The sequence below is a fragment of the Lontra canadensis genome, unplaced genomic scaffold, assembly GCF_010015895.1.
Source record: "Lontra canadensis isolate GAN:19392208 unplaced genomic scaffold, GSC_riverotter_1.0 scaffold92, whole genome shotgun sequence".
In the NCBI taxonomy this organism is placed as follows: Eukaryota; Metazoa; Chordata; class Mammalia; order Carnivora; family Mustelidae; genus Lontra; species Lontra canadensis.
In genome coordinates this window covers 7027338-7042909 of record NW_022631086.1, presented here as the reverse complement: position 1 = coordinate 7042909, position 15572 = coordinate 7027338, and the positions used below count along the sequence as shown (strand labels likewise).

At 42.6% G+C, this 15572-nt stretch overlaps 1 protein-coding gene across 3 annotated transcripts in view; it reads right to left on the bottom strand.

Annotated features, from left to right (window-relative positions):
- The window catches only part of TULP4 (TUB like protein 4), a 223243-nt gene that overhangs the window by 204021 nt on the left and 3650 nt on the right, over window positions 1-15572 (bottom strand). The window lies entirely within an intron of this gene.

The window sequence follows — 15572 nt, the reverse complement described above, 5'->3', positions numbered from 1 at the left end:
CGACATGGGACTCAATCCAAGGACTCGAGATCATGACCCAAGCCGAAGGCAGACACTTAACCAACTGGGCCCCCCGCAAGGCGCCCCCAAATACAAATTCTCTTAAGCTGGACAGGCATGGAAGTGAGCTGGGAAAGAACCAGACCAGGAAGCAGAAAAGAGGATCTGGGCAGCTCCACTGGCTAGTGGCTGGGAGCCTTGAGCGTCACGCAGCTTCTCCAAACTCAGTTTCCCATCTATAAGTGTGCAGACTATTTGCTCCACACCTTATCAACAAATAAGAATCAAAAGTGGCATTCATAAAAAAATGCTCTGAAGAATGTAACATATGTTGTAAACTAAAAGGTGATGCCTTGTCAAATTCACCATATTAACTTGATCGTTTTCTATGCTGCCATGAGGTAGCACATGAAATTAGTCCTTTCCTATATGCTTTTCTGTTTTTACATTATTACTTCTAACTTGTCATTTTGAAAACACCGAGTCTCCCCAGTCCTCAGAACTCCCCAGCCTCTGCATTTTTGATGAGAGAAGCAGGGCTCAAGGCTTTCTATTTAAGACCTGACATTTCAGGGGCATCCCCCAGGGTCTGTGGAAAGAAGCCCACAGAAGAGAAAGGTCAGGTGGGATAAAGGGCTTTCCATGACCTACATGCAACACTCCCAATTTTTATTCAATAGCAGGGCTCTTCCAGCACTATTTTAGAATACCACTTGGTTTTTACATCCTTTAAAGCAGTAAGAAATGTTCCCTACCCTTCTGAAGGCAGGAAATCTAGCAGAGTAAGGGGCATTTTCGAGCAGCCGTCTGGAGGGTGTCCTCCACTACAGCCACGTTTATTCAGGTGCGGACCATGCCCTTCCCCTCAGCTCCAGTAACCTGGCATAACACAACCCATATGGTCGAAGGAGGGAAAACTGAGTTTTAACTTGAAATATACTAAAACTCAAATGGGTAAAAAAAACAACAACAACAACAACAAAAACCACTTTTACAACTGACGTGCAAACAAAGTAGATCATGCACATTTGGGAAGATGACAAACCAACACATTTATAAATTCCCAAATTCTCAAGGGGCACTAATTTCCAAAATTATCAGGCCACTCTTCTTCAGCTAGCAGTCACTGAGTGATGCTGTCAAATCTCCTTGGGTAACTACATACAGGCTCACCACTCACACGGAGTACTGAATCCCAATTTAATTCCAGCTCACAGACGGTTCCCAAATTCACACAGGGGATCTATGTGTGCACCCAAACCACTAAAAATAGGAACAGCTCTTCCTCATAACCTTGGAAATCAGTGGAGTCCATGACCTGCCAATGAACGACCTGGAGACCCGAATGAGATAATGACTGCAAGGATGGCCGATCCACAGACACATCTTTTTTTTTTTTTTTTAATTTCTTTTAATTCCAGTGAGTTACCATACAGTGTTATATTAGTTTCAGGTGTACAATATAGTGATTCAACACTTCCATACGTTACCCTCACACATCTTGAATTAAGTGACTGTGATGCAGGAAGATTCAAATTTACAAACTAGCCAATTTTAGAAAAAAAAATTACAGACGGACTTCTGCTAGCAAGCTCTCCCTGTGCATTTAAAATATAATTTAAAATATTTTATTTATACTCAAGTTTTCAAGAATATGTCTCCCACATCAAGCTATCCTGCTTGATTAAACTTTGACCACAATTTCTCTGAACTCAAACAATGTGGATATGAAAATAAGCTATAATGCATTCTACTAAAAAAGACACTTAATTTTAGAAAACGTAATTCCAGAATTTATTTAGTAGGTTCATCTCCTGAACTTACAGGATTTTTTAGTTGGTAATGGTAGCATCTTTCTGATGGTAGCATCTTGATTTAGTTTTTAGCTTTATTGTTTCATTTTGCTTTAAATTTTAATGCAAAGCTGAGGTGCTTTTATAGTCTGGGTCCTTTCATAACTGTTAACACTCTTTGTAAATTGTAGCAGAGAAGTCCTTTCTGCTAAACCTCAGTGACCTCGTCAACTGCCCTGTGTCCTCCCACAGTGTACCACAAGTGTCACCATTTTCCAGGACCACTCTCAGTTCTTCCCAGGAAATTCTGGAACACAGAAAAACCAGTCTCTCTCGAGACACTTGGTTCATAATATGGAAAACCTGAGTGATGGTGGCCATGTCTGCTACAGGGAATAAGGAATAGAGAATGCTGGTCTGTGACAAAAAAAGAGTAAGTCAAAGGCAGTGAGGGAAGCTAAGAGCAGGAGAGAGAGAAGGAATGAGCCAACAGGACCATTTGTGGAGCATCCCAGTCTCTGGGTCCTGATCTGAGACCCCCCTGCATCCCTGCTAAGACTGCAGTACACAGCTCAGAACACTTTCACTAAGTTCCCTTTTTTGCATAAGTTCACTTAGGTCTCTTTGACTTGTAACCAAGAAACCCCTGATAGAGGGCTCTACAGTCCTTTCCGTTGACTATTTCAAAAAAGGCAAGATAGAAACCTCCAGGTGGGACCCAGCAGGCTCCAAGCCAGGAGGTGACAGGTACTACCCCAGACCCTGCTTCTCCGGCAGGGGTTAAAAACAGGGTTAACTCCAACTGCCCACACCCTCACCAGGCCCCCATAGTTCAGCTCCTGTAACTAACACAGCAAGTGATGCTGGGTTCAAGGAGAAGTGAGTTGTTCTCTATTCCATATCCTTGCTTTAAAGTATCAATCAGGAGACACAGCGGCTTTTCAGACACCACTGAAAACCACTGTGCCTGGCCGGTAGGACCTCCCGGGGCAAGGGCAGCAAACCAAACCCAGAGAAACATGGACACAGCACCTCCATCCCACCTAGCCAGCTTCCATATGGAAAGGAAGCATATTCCAGCTTAAAATCCAAAGGGACATCACATTAGACAGAGCATGCTTGTTATTTTTTATATACATTTGATACACGGAAAAGAAGAATTCACAGTTTTTTAAGTATGTCAAAGTACTTGCTAAAAATATCACAATGGTCGCACAACAGTAAGAATGTACTTAATGCCACTGAACGGTACACGTTATAAATGATTAAAATCATAAAAATTATGTTAACTATATCTCACTAGAATTTAAACAACAAAATAACATGACACATTTAAAGAGGTACGGAGACAAACCGAACCCCCTCGGCTGCAAACAGCACGCACAATATTACACGTGAGTGGGGTGAACAGGGTGTTGCCTTACCATGGGAAATTCAAGTGCAGAACTGAGCCCGACTGGACTGGTCAGCCTGGGTGGGCAGAAAAGAGCTGTGGGTCTTCAGGGGCTGGGGGTGGAGACTTTTCAACCCAAGTAATAATGAAAAATCACTACATACAGTCTTATTTCCCCCCACCTCTTAATACCTGATCAGCGTGGTCTTAACATTACTAATTCCTAAGTATTTCAACATAAACTCCTCGGAAGTCACTGCTGGTTTCCATCAGCCACAAACAGATGGCAACTCAGAAGAGTCCTGTCCCCATTATGCCAACTTGGCGGGAGGCTCACCTGCCACTACCTGAAACACGGATCCCTCCCACTTGTACACAGAAGGCTCCCAAAACACGACTAAAATCCTGCCTGGATGCCCACTGATCAGCATCCTTAAAAGCACGGGCGGGGGGAAGTCTCATTACAACTCCACTAATTAATAAACATAGGGAGGGACGACATCACATCCTAATATAATTATAGGAACACCGCAGCTTTCATTGCATTTCCCCTCTCCGGTTCAGGCTGGTTCCCCGCCTGCTTACACTGGGATGGAATCCAGTTTTGCTAATATATCCATATGTATGAGATTCAGAGCAGATCTTATTACATCGAACCTGGAGAAAAACCTTCGGAGATGCTAAAAGTTCAATTTCAGATACATTAATGCATCCTTAAAATTTTATTTACGATGAAACCATCTATACTGTTTCTATAACCCCAACACAGATTTCTTGGCTGCAATTTTTTAACTTTAATGATTCAAACCCTAAGAGAATGACATTCATTCACAAATTATGCTTAAATTAAAACACATGAAAGCTGCCTGTGTGTGTGTGTGTGTGTGTGTGTGTGTGTATACTGGGAAAGAGGAAGAAAAGAATCTGGATTATTTATTTCTAGGAGATTCCAAGCTGAAACGCTCTTCTGTGCTTTCTGGATGCACCTGCTAATCACCAGGGCCTTAACCACTGACCACTCCTTGCCTGCTCAAATCAAACCTGACCCTTTGGAATGTTAAGCAAAGATATTCTTTAGCAGGAGCGGCCTAACCTAACTATAGCTCACTGCCCTCCTGCCATACCCTTCAATGTATTTAAACCCTTCAATAGCTCTGCTTTTGCAATAAAATTCAAAATCCTTAAACACGGGATACAAGGCCCAGCATGAAAAGGAAATCTCCCTCACCAAGGCCTCTGCCATTTCCTCAGGGAAGCCATCTCTGACCCTCTGACTAGATCAAATTCTACCTTTATATCCTGTACTTCTCCTTCATGTATAAATGAATCAAGCAAGCAAGCAACCCATCAACCTGGTAGCTACTGCATAAATTAGCATGTCGTTAGGTCCAAGTAACCAATAATCCCAATTCAAATTGCCTTAATCAACAAGGAAACTTATTTTGCATAACAAGTCAAAATGGATGGTGGTAGGCTCTGAGGAGTTTTCTATGCTGTTTTATTGACTCTGTCCTCTCCAGTACACTGGCTTCATGTTCAAATTGCAGCAAAATGACTGTAACAGTTGTAGGCATCACATCTAGACAGTTTTTAGAGGAAAGGGTGTTGCCCTTTCCTCTAGTGTTGCCATTTTATGGTTGAAAATTTTCCAGAACCTCCTGGCAGACCTCTCTCACATCTCATTGGCCAGGACCCGGCAGGTCTCTTGCTCAGCCCTCCAGCAATCACCTGCAGCAATGGGACCAGCAGGAGGGGCTGAAATACATCAGGATTTATCCCTGTAAGGGGATAGATCACTTTCTCTGCAGTCACCCAGGGACAGGGAGGAGGTCTAAACAAAACCCAATCCCATTATGAAGGAAAAAGGGAAGAAAAGTGGTAGACATGCACTCAACAGGTGATTTTCCATCTGGCATATATGCTCTGTCCCCAATAGTATATAAGACTGGCCAACAGCAAACACCCACCAGCCTCGCCTGCGGCGCACCTACAAGCTGACAGCACCAGCTCGGAGGGGAGGCCACAGGGGGAGGAAGGGGGTACAGGAAGGGGTACAGGACTTTCAATCAGCTGGTGCTGGTTCAAGCCCCAAGACTTCTGCTTAACAGCTATATGACGACAGGCAAAGCCCTTGGCCTCAGTTTCCTCATACTATAAGAAAATATGTGCTTGACATAATGTACAAGGTTGCTGTGAAGACCAAATAAAATGGCACAGGTGGACAAGTGCTTTGTGAACTACGTGTTAAGCATATATGAAGGATTATTACTACTTGCAACGGAAAGTCACAAACCATTGAGAAAATCTCCAGAAAAAAAAAAAAAGGCTGCCTCCTACCTGGCCAAAGAGAAGCCAGTACAATCCACCAAAGGACATTCTGCTTTAAAAATTATATTCCTGTTGGTTACCTGTGGCTTGGCTGGAGGCTTTCCAGTATCATCAAGTGATTCTACCAGTTGGGATGGAGTAGAGCAACACCACAGAAACTGGCTACAGAAATCCAAGGTCTATAGAAAACCAAAGCCAATGCCTTCTTTGCTCCTTCACTGATCTCTCCTACTAAAGCACGCACGGCCGTCATGTTCTCACCGTTTCCTAGACGGACAAGCAGGGCAGGAGTGTCTTCCAAGTCAGGAAAAGTTAAGAAAATGTAAGTGTTTTCAGCTAGGAGAAGGGAGACTGACTTGAACGCACAAGCAGAAGCTACTCATTACCCGTGAGAAAGCTCAGCCCAACTCACGGGAACCCTCTAGAGCTGCGAAGCCTACAGACCGTACGTGCGAAGGCATCTAAGGCCTCCCCGGCTGAAGCTACTTCTATCAAGCAGTGCAGGCACGAAGCCACCCAGCACGGCTTCCTCCACCTAATCGCCGGCCTGCCCTCTCCACCCCTTACTTCTTTTTTTTTTTTTTAAGATTTTATTTATATATTTGACAGACAGAGATCACAAGTAGGCAGAGAGTCAGACGGGGGGCGGGGGGAAGCAGGCTCCCTGTTGAGCAGAGAGCCCAATGTGGGGCTCGATCCCAGAACCCTGAGATCAAGGCCCGAGCTGAAGGCAGAGGCTTAACCACTGAGCCACCCAGGCGCCCCATCCACCCCTTACCCTCATCTGTCTCCACTTAAGGCCAGGGAAGAGATGGGCAAAGAAGCCACAGAGATTGTCAGAGCTTTCAAAGGAGTAAAACATGCATTTATCTGTGTCAACCACACTGTTCCCATTAGGTACAACACACACTTCCTCCAGGCAGTACATCAGAAGATGGCCGTACCTAGCACCAAGATTCTGAAGGATGAAAGCAGTGAAATTCTGGGTTTACCTTGATGTCTAGAATATAAAAAAACTTCTTCACAGTAAAGGTGCCTTCCTCTCCTAGAGTCACAAATCAGTAACATATCATGATGTTCACACTCTGGTCCAGGCAAAAGAAGAATGAGGTGACAGAGTGGGAGCAAAGACACCTGAGGGAGTCACCAGGAAAGAGAAAGGGAAGCAGCACAGTCAGTGTGGATAACCTGAGAGGCATCTCCAGGCCCCAGTTCCATCCGGTCCCACAGACTCAACAGTGCCATGGCCAGGATGTCTGCTCCCCAGGGCACAGATGTCTCACAAGGCCAGCAATCAAAGATATTCTCCATCTAAATCCCGTCTGTGTGAAAGGACTGGAAACATTCCGCACAAACGTGCTTTGGGCACAGCTACTGCGTGGAGCACCCCGCCATTCAGAGCCGCCTCTTTAAAACCCACTCCGCTATATCAGCACGGTGCCCTAGGAGAGGACACTTGCAAAAAAAACTGATGAACTCTAAAAGAAATTGAAAGTTTAGTAAATGATGCACCAGTATCTTAGTTTTGACAAACGTTTTGTAGTTACACAGGATATTAACATTGGAAGAAGCTGGGGGAAAGGCATACAGGAACTCTTCATACTACCTTTGTACCTTTTCTGTATACCCAAAATCATCCCAAAATAAAGAGCTTATTTTAAAAAGTTTTAAATACTTGTCTGCTTAAAAAAAGAGAGAAAAAATAATCTATGGAAAACTTTCTAAGCAAACCATCAAAGTCAAAGCATGGAAAAAAGATCGGTAGACCTGAATACATGGCGAACTTACACTTCTATACATCAAAATACATCATGAACAGGGTAAGAGTTGAACGGCAACCAACCAACTGGGAAAAAATAACATACACAAAGGAAAGGGGGTTCAGTATCCATAACATAGTAAACTTTTTTAGAAAGATTTTTTTAGGGGCTCCTGGGTGGCTCAGTTGGTTAAGTGTCTGCCTTTGGCTCAGGTCATGATCCCAGAGTTCTAAGATCGAGCCGTACATCAGGCTCCCTGCTTCTCCCTCTGCCCGCTGCAACCCCTGCGTGTGCGTGCACTTGTTCTCTCTCTCTCACTCTCTCTCTGTCAAATAAATAAAATCTTTAAAAAAATAAAAAATAAAAAGATTTATTTATTTTAGAGAAGGTTTGCTGTGCAAGGAGAGGAGGAGAGGGAAGGAGAGAATCTCAAGCCGACTCCCCGCTGAGGAGCGCGGAGACCCAGGCTCGATCCTACATGGAGATCATGATCTGAGCTAAGATCAAGAGTGGGAAGCTTAACCAACTGAGCCACCAACGCACCCCAGTAAATTTTTTATTTAAAGAAAAAAAGGGGCGCCTGGGTGGCTCAGTGGATTAAGCCGCTGCCTTCGGCTCAGGTCATGATCTCAGGGTCCTGGGATCGAGCCCCACATCGGGCTCTCTGCTCGGCGGGGAGCCTGCTTCCTCCTCTCTCTCTCTGCCTGCCTCTCTGCCTACTTGTGATCGCTCTCTCTGTCAAATAAATAAATAAAATCTTTAAAAAAAAAAAAAAGAAAGAAAAGAAAAATCTACATGCGTAGGTCCTCTATCTGCCACACTTATTTGCGTGCACACTTCAGGTCTATGACATATCCAAACTCAAACTCAGGGCCTCCATAAACCACGTATCTCTTCCCACTCTGCCCATTGGCTCCGATTGCCCCGGCCTGGGAGTTCCACTAGAGAAAGCAGAGCTTCCGAGAAGCGTTCCCCAGAGGCAGCTACCTTCTGGTTAATTCATTCAACCAGTCCTAACCAAAGTCTCCTTCTAGAATCCAAAACTCCTTTCCTCTTTATGTGCTGAGTCTTGTCAAACTTAGCTACTTGGTGCCCACAGTCATGAAAACAGGTCAAACCACAACCATTAGTGGGGGCCCTGAACAAACACAAAGGAATACGAAGACCCTACAAGGCAAACCGGACTCAAAAACTTCTATCCCAGCCAATCAGGTGGACAGAAAAAAAGGAAGCAGGAAAGCCTTTGCCACAGGCGAGCAGTCACTCCCACTTAGATCCTCATTTACTTGAATTTCTAGAGATTCGGTCAAAGAAAAAGCATCTTTCTAAATAACATACAGTTACATCTAGAGCCGCCTGGGTGGCTCAGTCAGTGGAATGTCTGGCTCTTGATTCCAGCTCAGGTCATGATCTCAGGGTTGCGGGACCAAGCCCACATTGGGCTCCATGCTGGCCATGGGGCCTGCTTAGGATTCTTTCCCCATCTCCTTCTGCCCTTCTCCGCACTCTCCCATTTCTCTCTTTAAAAAAAAAAAATCCATTTACAAGTAACTTAGAAGTTTATATTCAAACCAAACTATCTTAGTAATTTACTGGTTGTCCTTTTGTTTTTAAATTTATCAGGGGCTGAGAATTCGAAGAGAGAACAGATAGAATATATACATGCTCAAGGATCCACACCCAATCCCCTCAGTGGATGCCTGAGACCACACATAGTTCTGAACCCTATTTAGGTCGTTTTTCCTGTATACTTACCTGTGATAAAGTTTATTTATAAATGAGGCACAATAAGAAATCAACAATAACAGTAAAATAGAACAATTATAACAATATAGTCTAACAAAGTTATATGAACGTGATCTCTCTCCCTCTCTCTGGAAATACCTGGTGCTACTCTCCCCCTACCTGTTGCGATGATGTGAAAGGATACAGCGCCTACGTGAGGACGTGAATGACGCCGGCCCTGCGCAGAGCTCTTGGCCACAGTGACCTTCTGGTGCTACGTCAGGAGGAGGACCATCTATCTCCAGACTGCAGCTGACAGGGGTAAGTGGGACCACAGAAAGCAAACCCATGCACAAGGGAAGACTACTGTGCTTCTTTCTAGATGTCCCTATATATATGTCATGTATGTTAAGTCAGAGTGAGACTACTAACAGTATTAGCCATGTTATTATACTGAAAATTAAGTAAGCAGAAAGTTATAAATCTCAAGCAACGCTGAAGTTCCACATATAAAAAATAGAGGCCAAGAAACAAAATATTTTTCACACAGAAAAGTGTGACTGTGATTAAAACCACTGGATTAAACATTTAGTGGTTAAAAGTCTGCATCCCAGTGGACTATCTTCACCCAATACCCCCAGGCAGATCTCGATCTCTGTTACCCTTCTCGCATGGAGTTTCCCACTCAACGAGACAGTTCACTTCTCAAAATCATAGTATGTGGTAACAACAGGTAGACACAAAATGAAGCGGAAGGGGTTACACCAAATCCTAACTTCTGGAAGCTCATTCATGATCTAATTCGTGAGTAAGTCCAGTCTCCCCAGCATGCCTCCTTCTCCAGACATTTCACCTTGGGTCCAACTTCACCACTCATTAGCATCAAAGAGGTCCAACTCAAACCAACTCAACTGCCAGTCATTAGCAATCCAGTAAAAGGTTTGATAATAACAAAATAAAATTTAAAAGTTGAAGGAATTGGTTTAAATTGACCTCCACAAATTAGCAGCATCTTTCAAAGGACAGCACTTACCCTATCTCCCACAAAAAGTTCTGGCTGTCTTATATACGCCAGAGAAACAAACTGATTCTCCCAAACCAAGCACATGCCATCTTTCTGTGTCATGTGAAAGACAAAGAACTTCACCATCTGAACATGGGCAAAGGACAGCCAAAGAGATCGCACCACTGTGACCATAAGTCCACCGAGCGGACCAGTTACGTGCAACACACAGAAAGCTGAGAAAGGGAAGGCACTGTGACATCCCTGGGCTCTCAGAATTAAAAAAAGATACACCATTCCTGAACCATAGGATAAACCCCACAACCCCTCTATTTACTTACAGTAAACTTATTACATTAAATTCATAGAAAGCTGATTTCAAAGCACCTTCCAAACACTATTGCTTCTGTATATGCCTCTGCACGGGAAAGCATTTTTAGGCTAGGAAGGACCCCCGATGGTACTTAATGCTTCTCTAGCACATTCCTTCCACATAAATATACATAAGATACAAATATTATTCACTGTATTTTCATAAAATTTTTCAAAACAACATTAATTTTAATTGATGAAAAACTTAAATCTATTTCACAGAGCAATGAAATTGTGAGGCTTGTTAATGGCAGTAATTACTTAAAATTAAAGGTTGACATAATTAGATAAAACTGAATTATGGTGATAATGTGTGGACTGCATATATCAGCACTTGGCTCTCCCCTGACAACACAGTCCTGGCTGTCACAGCCATTACAATGGTGAGGTGGAGGGAGGTGCAAAATCAAACACAAACAGGACACCATAAATCCCAAAAAGGCTGGGAACTGATGTTCTAGTAAGCTAGAACAGATAGATTCTGGGCGGCACCCCAATCCCATACTATTTAATTTATTCCCAAGTCCCTCAGAATCAAAGCTGAGGAAGGAGACAAAACAATATGCATGCCACTTTCCTTCTCACTTGTCACAGTATTTAAAATTATTACTAATGGAATAAGATAAGCAAACTGGGAGGTATCTTCTGCTAAGAATTGTGTTTTTATCCAAGCATTTCAAATTATTACAGAATGTATTATTCAGATATCAGAAAATGAGTCCAGAAAAGTTAACTTCCTAGACAGGAAACACAAGACAGGGTTTCTCATTTCACAGGAGAAGAACACCGGAAAAATGAAAAAGGTTCAAATTACTTGTAAAGGCTGGAAAAACTCAGTGACTGGAGCTCAAACCACATTCATCTAACTGGTTATGCCCATAATTCAACCTCCTTCAACTCATTCCTCTAAATTAAACATGGGTATCAGTTTTTTGAAGGCATTCCTCTCTAATTTGACAAACGTTGACACACAGTTAAATTTTCCGATTATTTAACAATTCCCAACAGTAATAAGTCTGGCTGCCTAACAATGTCAGCTTTGGTTGACCAGGGTTTTCATTCACAGCATAAGCCTAATTTCTTATGATGCGTTTTGATATCTAACCGCTGGAGCTCAATCTGTCCATCTGGTTTTATGGCTAAGCGGGTTGTATGAAGCCTAAGAAGCAGATTATGTGCAAAGATAATCCTGCATATTCTCAGCATATGCTAACATCGCCACTGACCAACTTTCTAGGAATAAGAGAACAGTCCCAGGACGAAGCTCAGCCTGCTGCTCAGAGGACCTCTGCCACTGTTCAGTCACGATGCTCAGTCCTGAAGTCATACGTTCCCCCAGGGGAGATACCATGTATGCTTGGTAGCTGCACAGGAAGGAAAGAACATAGGGAACAACAAATGTGGAACTGCAAGGGTTTTCTGCACAAGACTCCTCATTTCCCTTGCGAGAGACTGAAAATTACACACACACACACAAATCAGGAGTAACTGCCTCAGAAGTTTAAATGAACCTTCCCTTTGTCACTTGCAGAAACTGGTAACGGAAACATTCAGCAGGATGAAAGAGCGCAGTGACATCAGTCTGTAACATTTAAGTGGAATCTGAAAATACCGAGGGAAAGTTTTTGAAAGTAGATACAAAAGAGCGTTTAGAACCCAATGTTCCAACCATTAACTAGCTGGATCCACAGCTGAGACTTAAAAGTAAAGGTGGAGACTTTTGTCATAAAAATTATTCAATAAAAAGGCCAACTTCAGGGCACCTGGCTGCCTTAGTCCGTAGAGCACACGACTCTTGATCTGAGTTATGAGTTTGAGTCCCACACTGGGTATAGAGATTACTTAAAATCTTAAAAAAAAAAAAAAAAAAAAGGCCAACAGCCAACTTCTGGAACTCCTGGGTGGCCAGTAATCATGATCCCAGAGTCCCAGGATCCAGCCCCATGTCAGGCTCCTTGCTCAGCGGAAAGTCCGCTTCTCCCTCTCCCTTTACCCCTCCCCCTGCTCCTCTCACTTTCTCTCTCTCTCTCTTTCTCTCTCTCTCTCGGATAAATAAATAAAATCTAAAAACAAAACAAAAAAGGCCAACTACTTAGCCTTAACTAGACATGAAAAAGCCAGTACAACAAAAACTTTCAACCTGTGGCTCGAGCCCATTCCAAGCTGGGAGGAGATACCCACGTGTCAAGACTACCAAAAAGAAAGCAGAAATAACCGTAACAACAGAACACCTTCTACTATGCATTTCCAAACCCTTCCACACCCACTAAGGTCTAAATTAAGTCTTTCATTTTGCAAAAATAAGAAATTAGTATCTTTTTTTTAAGATTTTATTTATTTATTTGACAGAGATTACAAGTAGGCAGAGAGGCAGGCAGAGAGAGAGAGGTGGAGGCAGGCTCCCTGCTGAGCAGAGAGAGAGAGATTTGGGGCTTGGTCCCAGGACCCTGAGATCATGACCTGAGCCAAAGGCAGAGGCTTTAACCCACTGAGCCATCCAGGCGCCCCAAGAAATTAATATCTTAAATCGTAGTGTGTGCTTTCTCAGAGCTTTATTTAACACCCACACTGGCTCTAATTGTGCTTTTGATTAAAAATAAGAAAGTTGTTCAAATAAGTCTATATTATCTGCACAGCACCTCTGCACACCTAAAGAATAATTCGTTACTCACTACAACCTACTACACCAATACTATTGGAGGCTGTCCATAAATACTACTTTTCTTTTTATTTTATTTTTTCAGTGTTTCAAGAGAAACACGACTTTTCAATTCTATTCTTAAAATTCTCTGTTAAGGGTGGGTATCATTGACACCACACACATGCAAGACTTCTATTCCTACTCACTGACATTGGAGAAATATATGTGATCTTGATTTAATCACATTTAAAGGGAAAAACGGCATAAGTTTTAAAATCCATAAATAACCCAAAATTTTAATTTCAACCCAATGTTCTCCATGAAAGCAAGAAACCAAATAGAACTGACCCACTGGTATAGGTTCTATCATGCCAAAATGGGATGGTAAAGGGAAAAGAAAGACCAAGTTTATCAGTTTGCAGTAATTTATGGAAACGTGGTAATGAATTCAACATTTTTCAGCAAAGACTTTATTTAATGTTAACTAAATATGTACTGGCATTTATCTCCTATCTTCCTAGAACGTCTTTTCCTTTCTTTAGCTAAAAGCACCCCAACTCTTCTTGTGACTCCTCCTGCATTCCATAAGGTCTTTGTGAAACAACTGAGAACAACCATTCATACACATACACACACACACACACACACACACACCAAATAATCCCAGCTAGGCCAATCGTATGCCCTCTCTCCAGGAAAACTGAATCTTATTATGCAAGAATGAAACCAGTTGGTAGAGCCTTAAGACACGGCGACCAACCAGACCATCCAATAGGTGGTTCCCTAAGCCTAGGTCCTCACAGGCCTGGTTCTCGGCATCCAAAGCCTAGTTGTTCAGCACTTTTTATGCCTATATTTTATGGAAGTGCTATGCTTACAGTCCTGTAACCTGCCTTTTTAAATCAGTAATATATCACAGACATCTTTCCAGACTGAAAACAGTACAGATCCATATCGCTGTTTTCAATGGCTGCATGGAACAAAAGTACCATAATCTGTTCAATCAATTCCTTACTCAAAGTCATTTACTACGTAACTGCATAAAGTAAGTAGTTCTTTATTATGTATTTATATCCTGTGCTAACTTTTTCTACTATGTAGTTCTTTAGGATGAATTCCTAATCTGGACTTGCTGGACTAAAAGCTATGCAAGGTTTCCATTTCGATACATACCAGCTAGCTACTCAAAACGAGTGCATCAATTTACATCTCCGCTAGAACAGAGCACACGTTTCCCTTCACCTTCCCCAGCACTGGAAACTACTATCTGCCTTATTCTCCTTCCAGACTAAGATGCCCAAATATTGAGACTACCAAGAGAGGTTACAAAAGAATCTTATTAATATAATACTTTACATATATTACGCTTTACCAAATCATATCACATTCAGTGATAACACGAATAACACTGCCAATACAGGGGCGCCTGGGTGGCTCAGTCCGTGAAGCATCTGCCTTTGGCTCAGGTCACGATCCCAGAGTCCTGGGATCCAGTCCTGCATCGGGCTCCCTGCTCAGCAAGGGGCCTACTTCTCCCTCTCCCTTTGCCCTTCCTCCAACTCACGCTCACTCTCTGTCTCTCTCTCTCTAATAAATAAATAAAATCTTTAAAAAAAAAAAAAAAAGGTATTCCCAATACATTAAACAATACATTAAAAATGGTGTCTTAGTTCGCTCAGGCTGTCATAACAAAATACCACAGACTGATTGGCTTAAACAACAGAAATTTATTTCACACAGCTCTGAAAGCTTGAAGGCCAAGATTTAAATGCCAGCAAGTAGGCTTCATTCTTGAGGCCTCTCCTTCGGTTTGGAGGGAGTTGCCATCTGGCCATGTGCTCACATGACCTCGACTTTGGGCACGACTGGGACAGGGGACAATAGGCTCTTGGTGTCTCTTCCTACAAGGGCACTAATCCTATCATGAGAGCTCCACCCTCGTGACCACACCTAACTAGCCTACTTCTCAAAGGCAGCATCTCCAAATACCATTACACTGCAGGTCAGGGCTTCAACATAGGAATCTGGGGAGGCCACATTCAGTTCATAACAAATGGCATCTTATCATTGCCTTGAATTTCATTTTTTTAATTACTAGTGAAATTGCATATTTTAATATGTTTATTGGTCATTTATTTTTCCTTTTTTTCCTCTTCGAAAATGGTCTGTTCTGATTCCAAAGCTGGAATAGGAAGGGTACAAGATGAGCCTGGAACATCTCGTGACAGCAGAAAGCAAAGGAGCTACTATACATTATTAGAGGCATGTCATAAGGATTTGGAGCCAACCTGACTAAGCCTTAGTCACAGATAGGGCAATTTGAGCATCAAAAGGAAACTAACTGAAATGGACTGAAATGTATCATAAATGCTAAAACAGAGGTGTTCCTAAAAATAACTCCAAAAAAAAAAAAAAAAAGAGAGAGAGAGAGAGAGAGAAACCCTCATCTGTAACCACTGGAGGATGCTAGGGAAGTAACACATGATTCTATTAAGTGGTAGATAAAGGGAAACAGACACTTTCCCCACCCCTCCTATACAACCTATGCCTCAGGGTG